Source organism: Tenebrio molitor, chromosome 2, assembly GCF_963966145.1.
Source record: "Tenebrio molitor chromosome 2, icTenMoli1.1, whole genome shotgun sequence".
In the NCBI taxonomy this organism is placed as follows: domain Eukaryota; kingdom Metazoa; phylum Arthropoda; class Insecta; order Coleoptera; family Tenebrionidae; genus Tenebrio; species Tenebrio molitor.
This window is the reverse complement of record NC_091047.1, coordinates 31,980,757-31,998,745: the sequence shown is the minus strand read 5'-3', so window position 1 is coordinate 31,998,745 and position 17,989 is coordinate 31,980,757. Positions and strand designations below refer to the sequence as shown.

At 35.5% G+C, this 17,989-nt stretch overlaps 4 long non-coding RNA genes across 6 annotated transcripts in view; 2 read left to right on the top strand and 2 right to left on the bottom strand.

Moving 5' to 3' along the window:
* LOC138123525 (uncharacterized) overlaps positions 1 to 17,989 on the bottom strand; it is a 309,532-nt gene that overhangs the window by 63,659 nt on the left and 227,884 nt on the right. The gene's annotated exons all lie outside the window — the stretch shown is intronic.
* LOC138123331 (uncharacterized) lies at positions 358 to 2,375 on the top strand. Of its 3 annotated transcripts, XR_011156761.1 has the most exons (4): positions 358 to 757; positions 888 to 955; positions 1,054 to 1,270; positions 1,325 to 2,375. It is a non-coding gene; the product is annotated as an uncharacterized lncRNA (long non-coding RNA). The 3 variants fall into 3 exon arrangements; XR_011156760.1 differs by having other exon boundaries at positions 888 to 1,270; XR_011156759.1 differs by lacking the exon at positions 888 to 955 and having other exon boundaries at positions 360 to 757.
* LOC138123332 (uncharacterized) lies at positions 2,379 to 4,737 on the top strand. Its single transcript, XR_011156762.1, has 3 exons — positions 2,379 to 2,443; positions 2,499 to 2,604; positions 2,845 to 4,737. It is a non-coding gene; the product is annotated as an uncharacterized lncRNA (long non-coding RNA).
* On the bottom strand, positions 10,658 to 12,006 carry LOC138123875 (uncharacterized). Its single transcript, XR_011156934.1, has 2 exons — positions 10,971 to 12,006; positions 10,658 to 10,913 (listed from the first exon to the last, which is right to left on the bottom strand). It is a non-coding gene; the product is annotated as an uncharacterized lncRNA (long non-coding RNA).

Sequence of the window (17,989 nt, the reverse complement as noted above, 5' to 3'; positions counted from 1 at the left end):
CTATCGCGGCCAAAATACTTTGGTCGTCAATGTGACGTAAATGACATTCAATTGTAAAGCAAACTTTAGGACGTTTAACCTTATTTTTTACTACTGTCAAAATTATTTTAATCTATCAGTGTCATACGGGTGGGGTAAATCCCAGCTGCGGAGGCAGGGTTCAAAAGCAAAAGCTCAACATGGTCGCGGTTTAGACAACCTTCAGAATCAAGTAAGACGATTCTATATTGATCAAAAACTGAAGGTGCCATATTTTTGACAAGTATAATTTGAAATTGTCATGTATATTGACATTAATACTTGATTTACATTTGAAGTGTCAAAAAGTGACGACCAAAGTATTTTGGCCGCGATAGTACGCGCACTTCCCTATCCTTCTGAGCTATTTGCAAAGACTCTGCATTATTATTGGCACCACCACTGAGCCGTAATAGAGAAAAAAAATGTTCCAGTGGATCTTGATTTATTCTGGACAACATTAAATATTTGAAACTCAACTCTTTGCAACAATAACCCAATAAATCCAAAGTGGTATAGATTGATGCCCTTAGACCTTCTGAGGTAGATTTTGTTAAAAAGAATTCAGGTTCTGCACAAGATTCCCACAATTCCATGTAAATTAAGAAATCTTCTAATGCTTGTTGTTCTGGAGAATTTAGTCGAAGTGCATTGAAACTATTGTTGGAATTGAAAATATCACATAAGTGATTTATCCGTCTGCAAAATTGAATTGTTGCTTCACAATCGGAAAAGCTAGGTATGCCTTTTTCTTTTAATATTGTTAAGGAATCTGCAACTGTTGCACTGAATAATTGAAATGCATATCTAGTAGTAATTTTTTCATGATGTTCAGGTTTAATATGTTTTTGTGTTAATTTTGGGGCCAGTTTAAATTCGTGATTTGCATCATATTCAACTAACATTTTGAAGTGGGTCAATTGGACGCGACCTTCAGGTACGTGAAATTCTGCCTTGGAGACGAGACGATTTCTGATGCATTTTATTAAATGTGGAAAATCGGAACACATTTTCAATTTTCTTTCTGCGTTGCAGGGATGAATACACCAAGGTTGCTGCGGATTTCCTGCACCAAAGGCTTTCCACATGGCTCTGTTCCAAGTAGCACCATCTGAAGTAACCACATCTATAAACAACCCAGCTGCTTCACACAAGAGAGTTGCTTCTAGGATCAACTTTGCTTGAATATTTCCTGTAACGTTGCCTTTTGATAAGAAACAAGCAAGTGCCTGCATGTGTTTGCCAGCAAATGGTTGAAACATTATCACTAAAGCATGATCACCTAACTCATCTTTTTGCTTTTCAGGAGTATAGTTTCCCAAATCCACAAAACCCATGACTTTAAGACGATTTTTATCAAAGTGTTTGCTTGGAGTAATTTTACACTCGTCCACCATAAGAGTTCCATGACGTTCATATTCCGGCATAAATTTTGTTTTTTCTTTTAAGAGTTCAAATAATTTATTTTGAAAACCGCAGCTACTGTCGATGTTATTAATGTATCGAGAGATAGTGCTTGGTGAAGGCAAAGGTAGCAAGTCTCTATTCCTTAGATGCCTGTACAATTTTGGAGACTTGATTTTTATAAGTATACAAGCATATATCCAATCTTTAGTGTACCTCCTACCATGTAGTGCCTGACCAGCACTCTCGATGCACGTTTTGACCACCAGTTGTTGATTTTCTGGCAACTGGGAAATTAGATTATCGGTGTTTTTCATGTTGGACATTCGTTTTTGTAAGTTTGTGATAGTTGCTTCCTGTCTTTCTTGTTTTTGTTTTAATCGCCTGCACTGGTTTTGGATTTTTTTCTTTTGCGCTATATGCTTCAATTGATTCATTCTTTCGGTTTGTTTTAATAAGTGTTTTCGCAGCTTTGCACAAAAGTCACAACGGTCTGTTTTTTTCCTTGTATTTTCACCACTACAGTGACGGCTAAACCTACTTCGAATCCCAGATCCATTGCAGAGAATCATATTGTCAATTTTTTCTATTAAAATTATCAGATCATCCAATTTTGTAACTTCCGCATTATATACACGACAAATATTATTTAGTGATATTCTTATTTCGGATCCGTTAATTATAATTGATTTGTCAATTACAATTGCTTTATTATCTCCTAATGAGTCCTTGTATTTTAGGTGACTGATTATGATCGAACTAGATTGATGTAGTCCCCATCCATAAGGTAGCTTACTCAACAAATTACTCTCTGAAATTTCCTTATTCACATATTCAAAAAAATTGGCAGAAACCGAAGGAAAAACGAAATTATTTATATTTGAACTGGTAGGAAGTGCTTGCTCGGATGATTCAGGATGAGTAGGATTTATTTGTGAGTTTTGGAGTGTTATTTCTTAGGGGAGAGAGGGGTAAAATGATCCTATCAGGTGAAATGATCCCTCTCAATGACGACAGAATGGTTAGCGCAATCTAGCGGAAATTGATTACAACATCACTTACAGATGCAGTTGCAGTCAGGGCACCCAGTATTGTTCCAAAGCTAGCACGCATAGCGTCAGCAGAGTGAAGTATTTATTTTTTGTGACATTGATATAAGGCCAACCGGCTTTTGTTACCATTGTAAGTACACTTACTGCGACGTAGTTGTAAAATTGCATTCATTTGTGATTAGAGCATTTTGTAAACTTTCGATATACTGCAATATCATCACATTTTTTCGCAAATTTAACCTAAAAAAAAATAAGTAAATGTGAGACATGCGGTGTGGGGTAAAATGATCCTGCATAGTAGGGTGTAAAATGATCCCGGGGATCATTTTACCCTCCTCAACGATTTCTAAGTAAATAAGTTTTGTTTCAGTCTACACAATGCCTCGTACGTATATACGAAAGACCACAAGGCAAAATTGGTCAGAGCGGAGCATGGAAAGTGCAATTAACGCAGTCAAGAACCAAGGAATGCCAATAAAAACCGCTAGCAGAAATTTTGGAGTTCCTGTAATGTCCTTAAAACGTCGAGTGAGGAGTAGGAATGTTATTACTAACACTCACAAAAAAATATTGGGCAGCAGAAAGACAGTCTTCTCTGCTGAACAGGAAGAAGAATTGGTAAATTACATTTTGGACATGGAAGTGAGAATGTATGGTTTAACTACCCATGATGTTCGAAGTTTAGCATATCAACTTGCTGAACGAAATGGTATTGCTAATCACCCATTTTCACTTGAAAATAAAATTGCTGGTCGAGACTGGTTATTTGGTTTCCAAAAGAGACATCCTGGATTATCACTGCGTGTCCCAGAAGCAACATCGGTTGCTCGAGCAAAAGCTTTTAATAAACCGGTTGTTTCAAAATTCTTTGATTTATTAAAAGCTGAATACCAAAAGCACAACTATCCAGCTCATAGAATATACAATGTGGACGAAACTTCATTGTCCACCGTTCCCGGACGCAATTCGAAAACTTTTGCAAAAAAAGGTCGCAAGCAAGTTGGCCGTGTTACTTCCGCAGAACGTGGACAATCATCAACTGCAGTGATATGTATGTCAGCTGGTGGCATGTTTCTTCCACCAATGATTATTTTTAGTAGAAAGAGAATGAAACCTGAATTAAAAGATGGAGCTCCTCCAGGTACCATCTTTGCATGCAATGAATCTGGCTGGATGAAAGAAGAAGTGTTTTCCTTATGGTTTGAACATTTTTTGTCTTTTGCAAAACCTTCGCCAGAAGATCCAGTTCTTCTAATTTTAGATGGGCATCTGTCCCATACAAAAAATTTAAATGTCATCGTTAAAGCAAAGGACAATTTTGTTTCTATCTTATGTTTACCTCCACACTGTACGCACAAGCTCCAGCCACTAGATGTAGGAATTATGTTTCCACTTAGTACAGCTGTAGATCATGCACTTGAAAGATGGCTAAACAACAACCCTGGCAGGACTATAACAACCTTTCAAATAAGTAAAATTTTTTGTGAGGGATATCTAAAGGCTTGCACTCCAGCCAATGCGATTAATGCATTTAAAAAAACAGGGATTGTGCCTTACAACAGTGGTATTTTTAATGATTTAGATTTTATAGCGGCTGAAACCACGGATGAAAAAGAAACAACTGAGATTGAGTTATCTGAAAATGTTGAAGCAAATGCCACTGATTTAGGTGAAGCCAGTACAAGTAACACTAGTCCAAATAAGACTGAGGATGTTGAAATTGATAAGACTCACGATACGTCGTTTACCAAAGCCGGTCCTATCACACTTAGGCCCTTACCTAAAATAAGTGGACCCCGAGCACAGAGGAAAAGGAAATCTGTAGGTACCGTATTGTTAACCAGTACGCCTTACAAAGATAATTTAACAGAAGAAAAAAAACAAAAAGCTGCTAAGGAAGAAACAAGAAAAAACAAGAAAGGAAAATGCAACCCAAAAAAATCAAAAAAAGGGCCTCCCAAAAAGCTTGCAGAAAGTAGCAGCGAAGAATCAGAACAGGAAAATGGTGCACTCTGTATTTATTGTTCTGAACCCTATGGAAATTCTATCGAAGGCGAAGGGTGGATACAATGCTCACGGTGTCGTCAATGGGCTCATGACGCTTGTGCAGGAATAGATGAAAACGCCTGGGATGACTTCATCTGCGACCTTTGTCTAACAAATTCATCTCATAATGCTAATTCATCCAAACGCCTATTAAAATTTTGAAGATTTGGTATTTTTTTAACTTTTGTTCATCCAATATAACTTTTTTGTGCATTTATTAGTGTGGGATCATTTTACCCAAACCTGTGTACAAAATGATCCTTTTGCAACTACCCAATTATTTATACATATATATAAATTCAGAAGCTTGAAGGCGCCAATAAAAATATTTTTGAGTAGCTAAATGATGGATAAAAGCGATGTATATAGTTACGCACAAATTCACTCAACACGTTAAGAAAAATCAATTTTTCTTTCTTAGAGGGATTATTTTACCCCTCTCTCCCCTATATATATATGTTATTCTTTAGGACTGTAAAAAAATATACATATTAACATAGTTTTATTATTTAAATTTTGTATTAGTTACTAGGTATGTATTGTGTCCGTGTATGCTGTAATATGTAAAAATACCTGTTTAATTTTTAAAAGCTGATTTTTACACACCTTTCGACTTTTTTTTTATTGCTATATTGCTTGATGTTAAGGACAGGAGAAACAGGAGGCAAATAATTGGAGCAGGACTTCAAATTTAGTTCGGGAATGGCATCTGGAGATAAAGTCCTTCGAACTGGGTCATTTTCATTATCAAACAAAAAGTGCTCCTTTACAAATTTTTTATTGAAATGTTCTGAACAAACAAAATGCTTTGCTGTTAAGAAAACACCTACAGCCTTACTCCAGTCTTGCAGTCTCTTTGTAGACTACAACATTGTAAGAACAAGTACCTTATAAGAAAATTATTTATTCAACATCTAAAACGCCGTTACCGATGGAGTTTTGAGTAAGGAAATATCCTTATTTACAAGTTTTACATTACCACAAAGCACACACTTTTTCATTTTCACCAAAAATCAAAATAGTCAAATACTTGAAAATTTGAAATTTAACGTTCAAATGTCAACAGTGACAGTCCCCGAAACAGACACTGCCATCTAGCGAAGTTTTATGAACTATACAGCTAGCCCCAAATTTGGCTCCCAAAATGGCGGTGAGTGGATATACCAGTCTTCTCTATATCGTGGTCACAACATAGTTCAGAAAACTAGACTGTATTTTGTTTTAAATGCAACATCAAAACAATTTCATAACAACGCAGATGTAAAAAGTGGTAGAAGCACAGCAATGCGAGCGCTTGTAAAAAAATAAATGGTCCAAAAAACAAACTACCGTGCGATCAAAAATAAAAAAAATCGAGAAGGCCGTGATTAATACGCTTCAGTTGGCAACAAGTAAAAAATTTAATTCAAATGTCATTTCATTACAATGGTAATTGTCATTATCAATTATTGGATGTGTTCACTTTAGAGCAACACATTTTTATTGTGCAATGGAGAAACGCTTGAGAACGACGAATGACCTATTCGACACCTCGAGTTTTTGAGAAATTTCAACAAAAGTTTCCGGACTTTCAAGGCACTTACCAACAAATAAATTGCCGAGAAAGTCTACAAATGCGTAAATATGGAAACCAGGTAGTGTTCTGCGCAAAAAAGGCAGTAGACGACCGACAAAAAGATCAGCTGAAAATATTGAGGGGTTGAACAAAGAATTTCATAGATTATCCCAAGAAACTAACCTATCATTTGGTACAGTTCAGTTTATCCTTAAAAGGATTTGCACTTTTTTCCCTATCGTGTATCTGTTGTGCATGAAATTACCCCTTGACAATAAGAGCCCCCTCTCTTGATAATATTGATCGATGATCGTTACAAACAAGCGGCGTGCGCGTGCTTACCGTTGAGGTTGAATAAAGGTGCCGGAGTTTTACATCTCATTGTTTCATTGCACTGGCTGAGGAAATTATTTTAATTACAACCGACAGGTTACACATAACTCACACCTTTATGAAAATTCAGCCGTGTTTGAAAGTTTCAAAGTTAGAGATATGACGACCCCAAAAAGATTACGTTTTAATGCAGATGATGATCTGTGTCTACTACGGAAAGTCGTCAGGGAAAATCCCTTACAAGACCCCGATAAATGGGAAACAATAAAGAAAAATATAATATATTGTTAGTAGTAATTAAAGACTTTCAGATTAGAACACTCAAGCAGTATTTGCAAATTCTGCTTGATACATATAAATAAAAAGACATGAGTCATACGAAAATGTACGAATGGTAAATCTATTAAAAAAGCTTTATTAAAAACATTTAGTAGATCTGGGAGCGAGAAAGTTTACTCGGAAAAACACAGGCTGCTTCAAGACATTGTAGAAACGTGTCACAATCATAATAGCAATGAATGTGCCACAATGCGAAAGAAAACCAAGAAAGACAGTAAAAAAAGGAAGATTATCGAATTAGGAAAAAAATCAAGAGAAGACGCTCCATCAGCACACTTTGCAAGTAAATAAAAATGCGTTACGTAATGAAACCAGTGCGGTAATGAACTACATTACGCTACTCAAATGACTATAAATGAATGTGGTTATATGGTCTTATCCAAGCAGCCGTAGATAAATATTTTTTTGTTCGACACTGTCAGAAGTTGAGAATTTTCTCCTATGTGAACGGATTTTGATAAATGTCACAACTTGTCAAAATGAAACGTCAAGCTAATTTTAAAAGTTTTAAGCGATTTGGAGCCGTTAAGGGGTTCGTCGAACAAAAAAACGTTGTATCCAACTCGTTCGTGTGTAAATTGGGCCTTTTTTGGCACTCGTGGGCCTTTAAAACGCTCCTTTCACTCGCGTTTTAAAATGGCCCACGCGTGCCAAAAAAGGCCCAATTTACACATTAACTCGTCAAATAAACTACTATTATTTGAATGTATTATATTTGTTTTATTCATGAAATAACAACTGGTACACATTTGTACCAAAAACACTTATGTTCACTTTTAGCTAGATTGCACATTGGTACATATACCTACGTACCACTCCATTTTTCAAAAAATCAAAATCAAATTTGGCATATTTGGGCAACTTACCTTTAATTTCAATGTCAAGACGAATGTTTATAAAAAAAATCTGAATTCGAGGGTTTTGTGCGTTCAAGGGTTAAGAACAGTGAAGCGTTCTCAGTGAATTTAGTTAAGTTTGGTGGTTTTATTTACAATAAAATTGAAGAAAAAATATTTACAATGTCTGGAAAAGTAAAACGTACAGAAACTAGTGAAATTTGGAAATATTTTACTAAAAAAATGGATGACATTAATAAAGCGGTCTGTAGATATTGCAAAGCTGTAATTTCTCGAGGAAGAAGAAACGCAGCATCAAAAGGTTTTACCACTACTAATATGTGGGCCCATGTGAAACGGTTCAACCCGGAAGTTCTAGAAAAAGTCACCCTTGACGAGGAAAGTTTGACAGATATGGAAGGCCCTTCTCCAGCGAAAAAACAAGCAACAATTACAGAAATATTTTCACGATCTGCTTCATACAGCTCAGATCATCCTCGAGTAAAAGAGAGAACAAAGTTAATTGTTGAAGAAATGTGCCTTGACAGGGAACCCTTGGATCATGTAAATAAAAAAGGCTTTCAAAGGCTTATGAAAAACATTTGTCCCAAATATGAAATGGTATCAAGAACACATACATATAACACAATAGTTATTTGTATCACAAGGCCAGAAACTGCACTTTTGCGAGTACTATCGCGGCCAAAATACTTTGGTCGTCACTTTTTGACATTTCAAATGTAAATCAAGTATTAATGTCAATATACATGACAATTTCAAATTATTCTTGTCAAAAATATGGCACCTTCAGTTTTTGATAAATATAGAATCGTCTTACTTGCTTCTGAAGGTTGTCTAAACCGCGACCATGTTGATCTTTTGCTTTTGAATCCTGCCTCCGCAGCTGGGATTTACCCCACCCGTATGACACTGATAGATTAAAATAATTTTGACAGTAGTAAAAAATAAGGTTAAACATCCTAAAGTTTGCTTTACAATTGAATGTCATTTATGTCACATTGACGACCAAAGTATTTTGGCCGCGATAGTACGAGTAAGGTTTGGGGGCAGAGGCCGTAGGCCGAGGCCCTCAATTACGAGTACTCGCAAAACAGTTTCTGGACGTGTGATACACAAGATTTTTTGTGCCGACAATGAATACATTTGTTTGAAAATGTGTTTAATTTTTCATTGTAGGAACTTTTTTTGGCTCCCTTTTTATGTTGGCAAGGTTACTAATACTAAATATTTTTGAATTTAAAAAATCAAGATCTCTTGTCTTCTTGACATTTATATAATTCTTTTACAATTTGCGCGAGGTAATATAGCCCCATTAAAGAAAATGGATACCCCAGCACATATTAAGGAAGCTGCGGAAATGGCAATTAATAATTCATTGACCCAAAAATCCATGAAGAGGTATTGGCAAGAATATGATATATTTATGAAATGGGCCGAAGACAATGATGTCACCATCTACAATGAGTATGTTTTACTTGCATATTTTCAAGCCAAGTCTCAAAATTTAAAATCATCCACACTGTGGTCGATTTATTCAATGTTGAAGTCAACTCTTAATATTAAACAGAACATCAATATTGAAAACTACTCAAAACTCATTGCTTTTTTAAAACGAACGAAAGACGGATATGTGGCAAAAAAATCCAGAATATTAGAAATCGAAGAGATAGAAAAGTTTATAAATGAGGCACCAGATGAGACTTACCTTCTGATGAAAGTTAGGGTCTTGATGTTAGTATTTTTTCCAAATTTTGAAGTCTTTTTTTAGGTGGCTTTAATAATAGGCATATGCGCGGCATGTCGTAGACATGAACTTGCAAGTTTAAAAGTTGACGAAGTGAAGGTTCGTGATGATGTCATCGTCATATCCATCCTAGAAACAAAAACAAAAAGACCAAGAACAAACTGCATCACCGAACCATTGTGGATCGGATTAATCAAGAAATATATCTCTTTAAGGCCACCAAATCTAGAACTTCGACGCTTTTTTCTATATTATGCAAATAATAAGTGTACAAGGCAGCCTGTGGGTATTCATTCTTTCGGGAAAATGCCATCCAAGATTGCCGCATACAAGGTGATTTACGAGGAATAATGAGCCCGGCGGAATAGAAAATGCAACCCGCAATTCATCAGGAGAAAAACCCGAAAATTTACCGCTTCGATGTCCGGCTTTTTGTTGCAATGTATTGTGGGTTGCATTTGCTATTCCGCCGGGCTCATTATTCCTCGTAAATCACCCTGTATTTAAAATTGCCAAATGCTATCCAATATACTGGCCACTGCTTTCGCAGGAGTAGCGCCACACTACTTGCAGGACAAGGAGCCGATATAACAACCATAAAAAGGCACGGTAATTGGACAAGCACTGCAGTCGCCGAAGGGTACATTGAGGATTCGCTTAAGGCCAAAATAGCCCTAGCCAACCAGTTAGTTGGACGAAATACTTCTTCATTTCCAGCAGCTGTGGCATCTACAGTTAATTTCAAAATTATAGAGTACACCTAATTTTCTACAGTGTAAAATACACTTACATTTTTTGTCAAAGATCAATGCCATTTTTGACAAACAAAATGCCTAATCTAACCGAATGCGCGAAAGTGGTCATTCTTTCCAAATTAGAAGAAGGGTGGTCGATCGGGAGGTTAGCCCAATATTATAACATCGCGAAGAACACTGTGTAGAGGATAAAACAGACAATATTATGGTCCTCTAAAATATCAGCGACATTTATGTTGTCAAACTTACCTAACCTATATAAAAATATGACGGCCAAATTTCAAAAAGACATCTTCACATGTGGAAAAAACCGTAATAAATCGACCTCTTGATTTTTGAGGTGTACTCGATAATTTTGAAATTAACTGTACATCCAGTTCAAGTTTTCAAAATATTGTAAACGAGCATCAAGAGAACACACAAGCTGTGATTTCAGAAGGTTTAACAACAAATCTTCATAATCTTGATGTAAAGCTGAAAAACTCTGTCCCAAACATAAACATTTCTCAATGCACACGCTGCACCATTAATGTTAATTTTAAGTAAGAGTGATGTTGCCACTGTTAATTTTTATTTAGCACTTAAATACATTTAATTTCACAGTTTCATTTAAGTTTAGTGTTTAATGTTAAAGGAATGCCCAAGGAATGTCAATTTTCATTTTTAATACACTTCCATTTCTCATTTTAATTTAGAACTGGATGTCCCAGATATGTTTATTTCCTTTTAGTACTTTTGGTAGACAATTACATTGAATTTGAAATGTTTGTTCAATTTTCTTGTCGATATTCAGTCAGTGTCTGGGGGTAACTTAAAAAAACAAGACGCATTGAATATCATTTGTTGCACATCATCAGTTATACATACCCTTAATTATTATTTGCAATCGAGTGAAACTCCATTATTGTTAACATTTTGCAAGGTTTTTGCTCGGAATACTTATTTCAACGGTGATTAAATTTGTTTGGTTGTTTGTTTGACACTTTTGACCTACATAAATTGACAGCAAACGTTGCCAACACTGATATTAATAACGTAATATCCCTAAAGTTCGTTTTCTAACCTAGGCCCGCAACGCTGAGTTTCTGGCCGCTCAAGGCTACTCGAAACTTTAGTCATGCCGACCGGAGGCACAAAAACAATATTGCCGGATATGTACAACCGTGTAAAAACTAAAATCCAATCTGAATTGAAAAATCTTCCATACATTTCTGTGACAACAGATCTCTGGACTAGCGATTCATCTTCACACGTTAATGATTTTATTAGTATAACTGCACATGGACTAAACAAAAATTTTGAATTGAAGAATTTTTGCCTTGAAGTGATGCCTTTTGAAGGTGAAAAACATTCTGCCGAAAACATAAGTGACAATTTACAACTGGCCATGTTAGAGTGGGAAATTACTGACAGAGTGGAAGTAATTGTTACAGATAATGCTCGAAATATCGTAAATACCGTCAAAGATATCCACGAAGTGAAGCATGTGCCTTGCATGGTTCATACGTTGCAACTTGTGGTACAAGATGGTCTTTTGGAACAAACTAACATAAAAGATGTGGTGAATACTGCTAGGAAAATAGTAGGCCATTTTAGTCATTCAACAACAGCCATGAAATTGCTTCAAGAAGCTCAAGAAACATATAATATTTCGCAACATGTTTTGATACAGAACGATCCGACTCGTTGGAATTCTACGTATCTGATGTTAAATAGATTATACGAACAGCGCATTGCTGTCCAAGCTGTTCTTCCAAAACTAAATTGCCAATTCGATCTAAATACACAGCAATTCTTGTTGAACAAGTGGTCCAAATTCTGGTATATTTTGAAGATGTGACCAAAGCATTAAGTAAAGATGCAATTACATTATCTGATGCTATTTCTCTAAAAAAAATATATATACAGGGTGTCCCAGAACTGGCTCCCCAGAGAAAACAGGCATGTGCCGACAACAAAAAAGACTCTAAATTGACTAAAATAAATTTTCTGCTAGCTCAAATTACCGAGTTACAAAGTTTTTAATTTCACCAATCCCGGAAGCTCGTCCTCAGGTATTACTAAAAAATCCGATCGGTTGCTAAACAACAACAAAAAATCTCTGATATCGCACAAATCAATAAAATGTTTGGGCAACTGGAATTTTGACGTTTTCCGATATAAAAATTCGTTGACGTTTATCTGTCATCAACATCAAGACTTGACAATTGCAAAATTCGAAATAAAACAATAAAAATGGCGATTCTAAAAAGAACCATTTATTTAAATAGGTAACAATGTTAAAGCAGATGTTCGAAATGACCACCATTCATTTGTATGCACAATTGTGCTCTACGTAACAAACTTCTTGTAGTAGCGTTAGGTATCATTTCTTCAGTAACTGAAACAAAGCCTCCTGAATTCAAACTCTCAGATCAGCCTCTGAATTTATGGGCCGCCGATAAATGATTCAGATCTGGAGACCAATGATGCGGTCCTCCTCGACCGATCCAGCGCTGTGGTATTGGTTATCCAAAATTTCCCGAACGTTTCTGCTAAAATGTTGGAACCAGTCATTTATGCGATAAGCAAGAGGTACAATTTCAAGTAAATCAGGTAGCTCCGTTCCAATGAACTAAGCATATCTTGCCCCCGTTAATCTTGCGGGGAATTCAAACGGTCCAATCTAGAGCCGGGGATTCGGAATTTTAACAAATGGAAGGATCCACCACGCTTATACTTGCCAAACGATCGCCCAATAGCCCAGTCCACAAATTAACAGAAAACCTATGTTGAAAACCTCTGAGAAATTATTCTCTTGGATTTTCCTCTGCCCAGATATGAAGGTTGTGATAATTGGAACAACCTTACCGGCAAAATAGCGACTCATCAGAAAACAGTATCCGTGACAAGAAGTGTGAAGCATCGTTTTGGTTTATTAACCATAGATAAAAGTCTCGCCTAATTGGATAATCCTCTGGCAGAAGATGTTGTACTCGTGTATAGTGGTACGGATGCCTCCTATTATCAGCTAGAACTCTCTGCACCGAACTCTTGGATAAACCCATTTCACGAGAAACTGTTCGAATACTCCGGGTGCCGTCTTCCTCAAAGACATTCAGTACGGCTTCCTCGTGTTCGACAGTCCTTACATTTCTTGGAGCACCCCTAACTTCTTCTTCGAACTGGCTGCATCTGACCCGTTTCTCGACCCCGAGCGATTAATTTCAGGATTGTTTTGTCTTTGTGGAAATTGTCACGGTACAACCTTACTGCTTCACGTGCATTGTTCCCACATCGTGCAAAAGTAAGAATCATATCTACGTACTCAGAGGAAGAATACATGTTAAATGAAACACTTGAATTAAATGTCGCAGCGAAATTCTATAACAAATGTCAAACTGACGTAAACAATCATTCTAATAAATGTAGTGGACCAAATCAAATGGACAGAATTATAGAGGTTTACGGATAAAAAGGAAACCTTGGCAACGCAAAATTGCGATTATTCCACCTTAATGATGCTCAACTCTAATTGGTCAACTTCAGAATGTCTTTTCTCGGTTATCATTTGAGATAGGACTTTTTTTCTTCAAAATACACGTTAATATATTCGCCCTAAGGCTCCCTTTTTCTCTGGGGAGCCAGTTCTGGGACACCCTGTATATTTTTTAATAGTCTATTCAGAATCATACAAAAAATTTCTTCAGACGATACAAAACACCAAAACACCACTCTGCAGACACAGATGATTTATCGATATGGTAATATCTTTGATTTTATATTACTAGATTGGCCACCAATGGAACCAGTTTTCCGCAAACTTTTGGATGCGGATACCAGAGGGAGCGCCTATTGCCGCTGTGTGAATTCGGTTAGACATACGTTACGTTTCTGTCGCCAGAGTAAGCTTGTCGTAACTTGAATAAAGCGCGGAGTTCGGAGTATCGCACAGTATCGCACTATCGAGTCGAAATGCGAAATGTTTCCAGAACACGACGGGAACAGACGAGGCGACGAGTTACTGTTTAAAATATTACTGGACGTGTAACGCAATGCGCTTTATTTCATACTGTAATCACTAAATCATTGTTTTAGTTTAAAAAATTATTATAACTAACTGTTTGTTTGTTGCCTTTTCACGTTATTTATCTCAGAAAACTAACACGAAATATGTACTTAGTTCTTTGTGTATTAAGAACGCAAAGTGATACATTGTTGATTGAGAGATTGACAATGTACTATTGGGAGCATGGAATTTCGGGCAGCTATTTATATGTTATTTAAAAAAACCCAATGTAGTCTAAGCTTTATTGTCATAAATGTTATAACAATTAATTTTGACGAAATAAACACAGTTATGCACAATTATTTTACATTTTAGTTATTACAGTCACGGACAGAAAAAAGTGGGACAAGTCTCATTACGAAATTTAACTAAAATTGAGTTAAGTAGGTAAACCTGGTTTACTATAATAAATAAATAAATATTTTAATAGTAACCATAGAAATAGTAAAGAGCCTTACATTAGCGAAAAAATATTGTCCTATTTTTTTGTCCGCGACTGTAATTTCCAAAGTTTAATAAAAGACTGTTTAGTTTCCAGAAAATCACATCTAAGCACTTGCAACTTTTCAGGATTGATGAATGCAATTTTTCAAAATGACATGCAACAATAGTAGATATTAACATGAGGTTTATTAAGTCGTCTAGCATCTAAAGCCTATTTCACATCTTATATCAGTCAAATTTCAAGTCTGCCCGAAATTCCGTGCTCCCAATAGTACACTTGCGCTCGCAACACACAACATTTTTTCTACAATCGCAACTATGACTACTATGTACATATAGTCCATTTTTTAATTATAGTCCGATGTATCAATTAAAAAGCAGAACAACTGTCATATTGCTATCTCTTTTCAACATAATGTAAACAAACTATTGAATTCTTGTACGTATTGTATTAAGCGTGTCCCACTATGCATCTCGCTTTAGCATGTGCGATTAGAGCAAGACGCGAATTGTACGTTTATTCCACTAGCGACGTCAAATTTTTAGGTTACGTTTTAACCACGTTATTTGGGATAATTTTGTTTAATTTTGCTTGAAATGTCCTCCGTATGATGCCAACGAAAAGCATGTGGACAGATCCTTTTACAGAATTTGTAAATTGCAAAAACAATATTGGAATTGCGCGGAAACTTGCAAGACTGGAAGTTAACAGGTAAGGGGGTAAACTAATTCATAGAGGTTGTTTTGTGTTCATGGCGTTGCCGAAACAAAATCTAGGAAGAAAGAAAGACAGTCTAAACGTGGTTGTTTAGTGCTGTTTTCAACAATTTTTAATATATCTGACCTATTAGTTCATATGTAAATAGTTATCAAAAGCATTCTGAAGGGAGCGGTTTTTTGAAAGATAAAATTAAAACGGAGGAATGAATTTGCAGAAATACCAAGAAAGCACGAAAGAACACAATATCTGTCTCATGTTGCCTAAATAAATTTTCAAATATTGGTAGAACCATGCACTGCTGTCAAATGTCGAAAACAGACGCAGGTCATGTCGACTTCTTGATTCGGACTAAGCTCATCGGACTATAATAAAAAAATGGATTTATTTGGAGCAAATCAATGTAATACTTTATTAAAATCAGAAACTAATTATTCACAATAAGAGAATATATGTCTCTGCCGGGTTGCCTATCAAAATATAGCCGCAAGTATTTTTAATTAAAATTAAATTAATTAATTTTTTTCGTTCACTCGTTTTTGATAAATTATAATTCATTTCAAAGAGAGATATGTAAAGAACTTAAAAAGTTTGGGTTGCCATTTCTCACTTGGCCCCAATCCTTTGGCAACCGGGTGTAAACAGGTACGTCTCTGTTTAATTTATAGGTACGTTCATATCATAACCTATCCTCATAAATTATATCAAAATAAAGCTAACTTTTTTCTCTGCACGATGGAATACCGTTGCTTATAGAAAAGTGGCCGCAAATAGAGGCAACTGTTAAAGATAGATATGTAACAGCGAAATGAAGGAAGGTTTTCATTCTGAGGGTAGGTGATACCGAAGTATAACTAAATGAGTTTTATACTATCTTGTATAATATAGAGGATATTTTGGGGCATAAGGAATGGTCATCTACAACTTTTTTTAATAGGACCGAACTTTGAAAACGGCCTTTATACATAGGTGATGTGTACTAAAAACTACGTTTCTCGTAACATTTAACGCTGTCTTAATTCAACTATTGAGGCTATAACTTTGATTTTCTGTATATTTATATTAAAAAGTACAGCGCTCCCAACAGTCAACTGGAAATTTCGCAAATATCGATAATTTTGAAAAAAATTATTAATAAATTTAGATTAATCAAAAAAGCGCATCGTAAACTTCACTCTGCTGGGACCTATTTGAAATGTTGAAAATTTCGATACACATGCAGCGAGTCAAATGTGACTAAGATATTGGAAAAGTTTTTAAAAAAAGAATTAAGTCAGTAGCCCGTATACTTTTTGAGAAAATAATTTTTTTATTCGACAAGCGAACGCGCCGGGCGGCTCCTGGCAGGAGATTATAACCCGGCACGCCTATTTATAATAGTCGTCTATCGATATACTCGTAGGGAGTGTAGCAGTCTAAAGACAAAAATTTTGAGTATAAGTATAGTTTTTTTGTATATTTGCTAAAATTTACCTACTTTAAATGCTTTCATCTTCGTCATATTCATCCTCAAATATACAAGAAACATTGTTCTGACATTTTTAGCAAGAACAATCACTCCAGGATCTTAAGTCTTCCTTCACGCACATACATTTATTATTATTTTTTTTTTTAATTTAAGAAGGATAGATAAGTAATACCATTACAAAAAAAGCTAAATATTATTTCTCGTCGATTCTCCTGTTCCTATAAAAAATGTTAGAAAAATGTCTTCAATTCTACGTAAAGCAAGGAGTAGCTAAGGCACGTAAAATTTGAAATATATCCTTCAAGCAGTTTATAACATTTTTGTCATGAACTTATGCTCTAATTTTATTCTAGTGCGTTTTGTAGTTTTGGGTTAATTTAATAAATCTCCCAATCTAAATAAGGGCATTTTACAACCTGTTTTAGCTACAATGGATCCCATACCTAATGAGTTAATGACATTAGAAAACTGATGAACATTTTTTGCACAGACCAATGATACCAAAATAATAAATGTATAAACCATTCACGATTATTTCAAATTCGGACTATCTATGAAAATCTGACATTTTAGTTGGCAGTATTGTGATTTGTCTTAATAAATCTATTTTAGGTTATAATTCAACCGAACACTACTCCCAACTTGTTACATTTTTTAAATAATTGAACGCATTAGGAACAATAATCGTAAAATTGTAATTGAAATGAAACATACATATTTGTAGGGCAGTTCTGGGTAAACTCTTATTAACTAAATTAATGACGGAATTGACAACAATGCGAATATTTAAAAACGAAACGTCATATGACAGAACCTGACGCCAATCTAACAAAAAAATATCGCGGCCTCCTGCGTGTTTAAAATAATCGTGGCATATATGTGCATGAAAGAAGGCTTAAAATGCTGCACATTGTTCTTGCAAAAAATGTCACAACAATGTTTCTTGTTTAGGTATATGAGAATGAAGATGACGAAGAAAGCATTTAAAATAGGTAAATTTTAGCAAAAATACAAAAAAATTACCGACTCAAAATTTTACGATTATTGTTTTTAGACTACTACAATCCCTACATCGATAGACGACTAAATACGCGTGCCGGGTTATTTCTGCCTACCAGAGCCAGAAGCTGCCGCGCGTTCGCTCGTCGAATAAAAAATAATTATTTTCTCAGAAAGTACACAGGCCACCGAATTAATTCTTTTTTAAA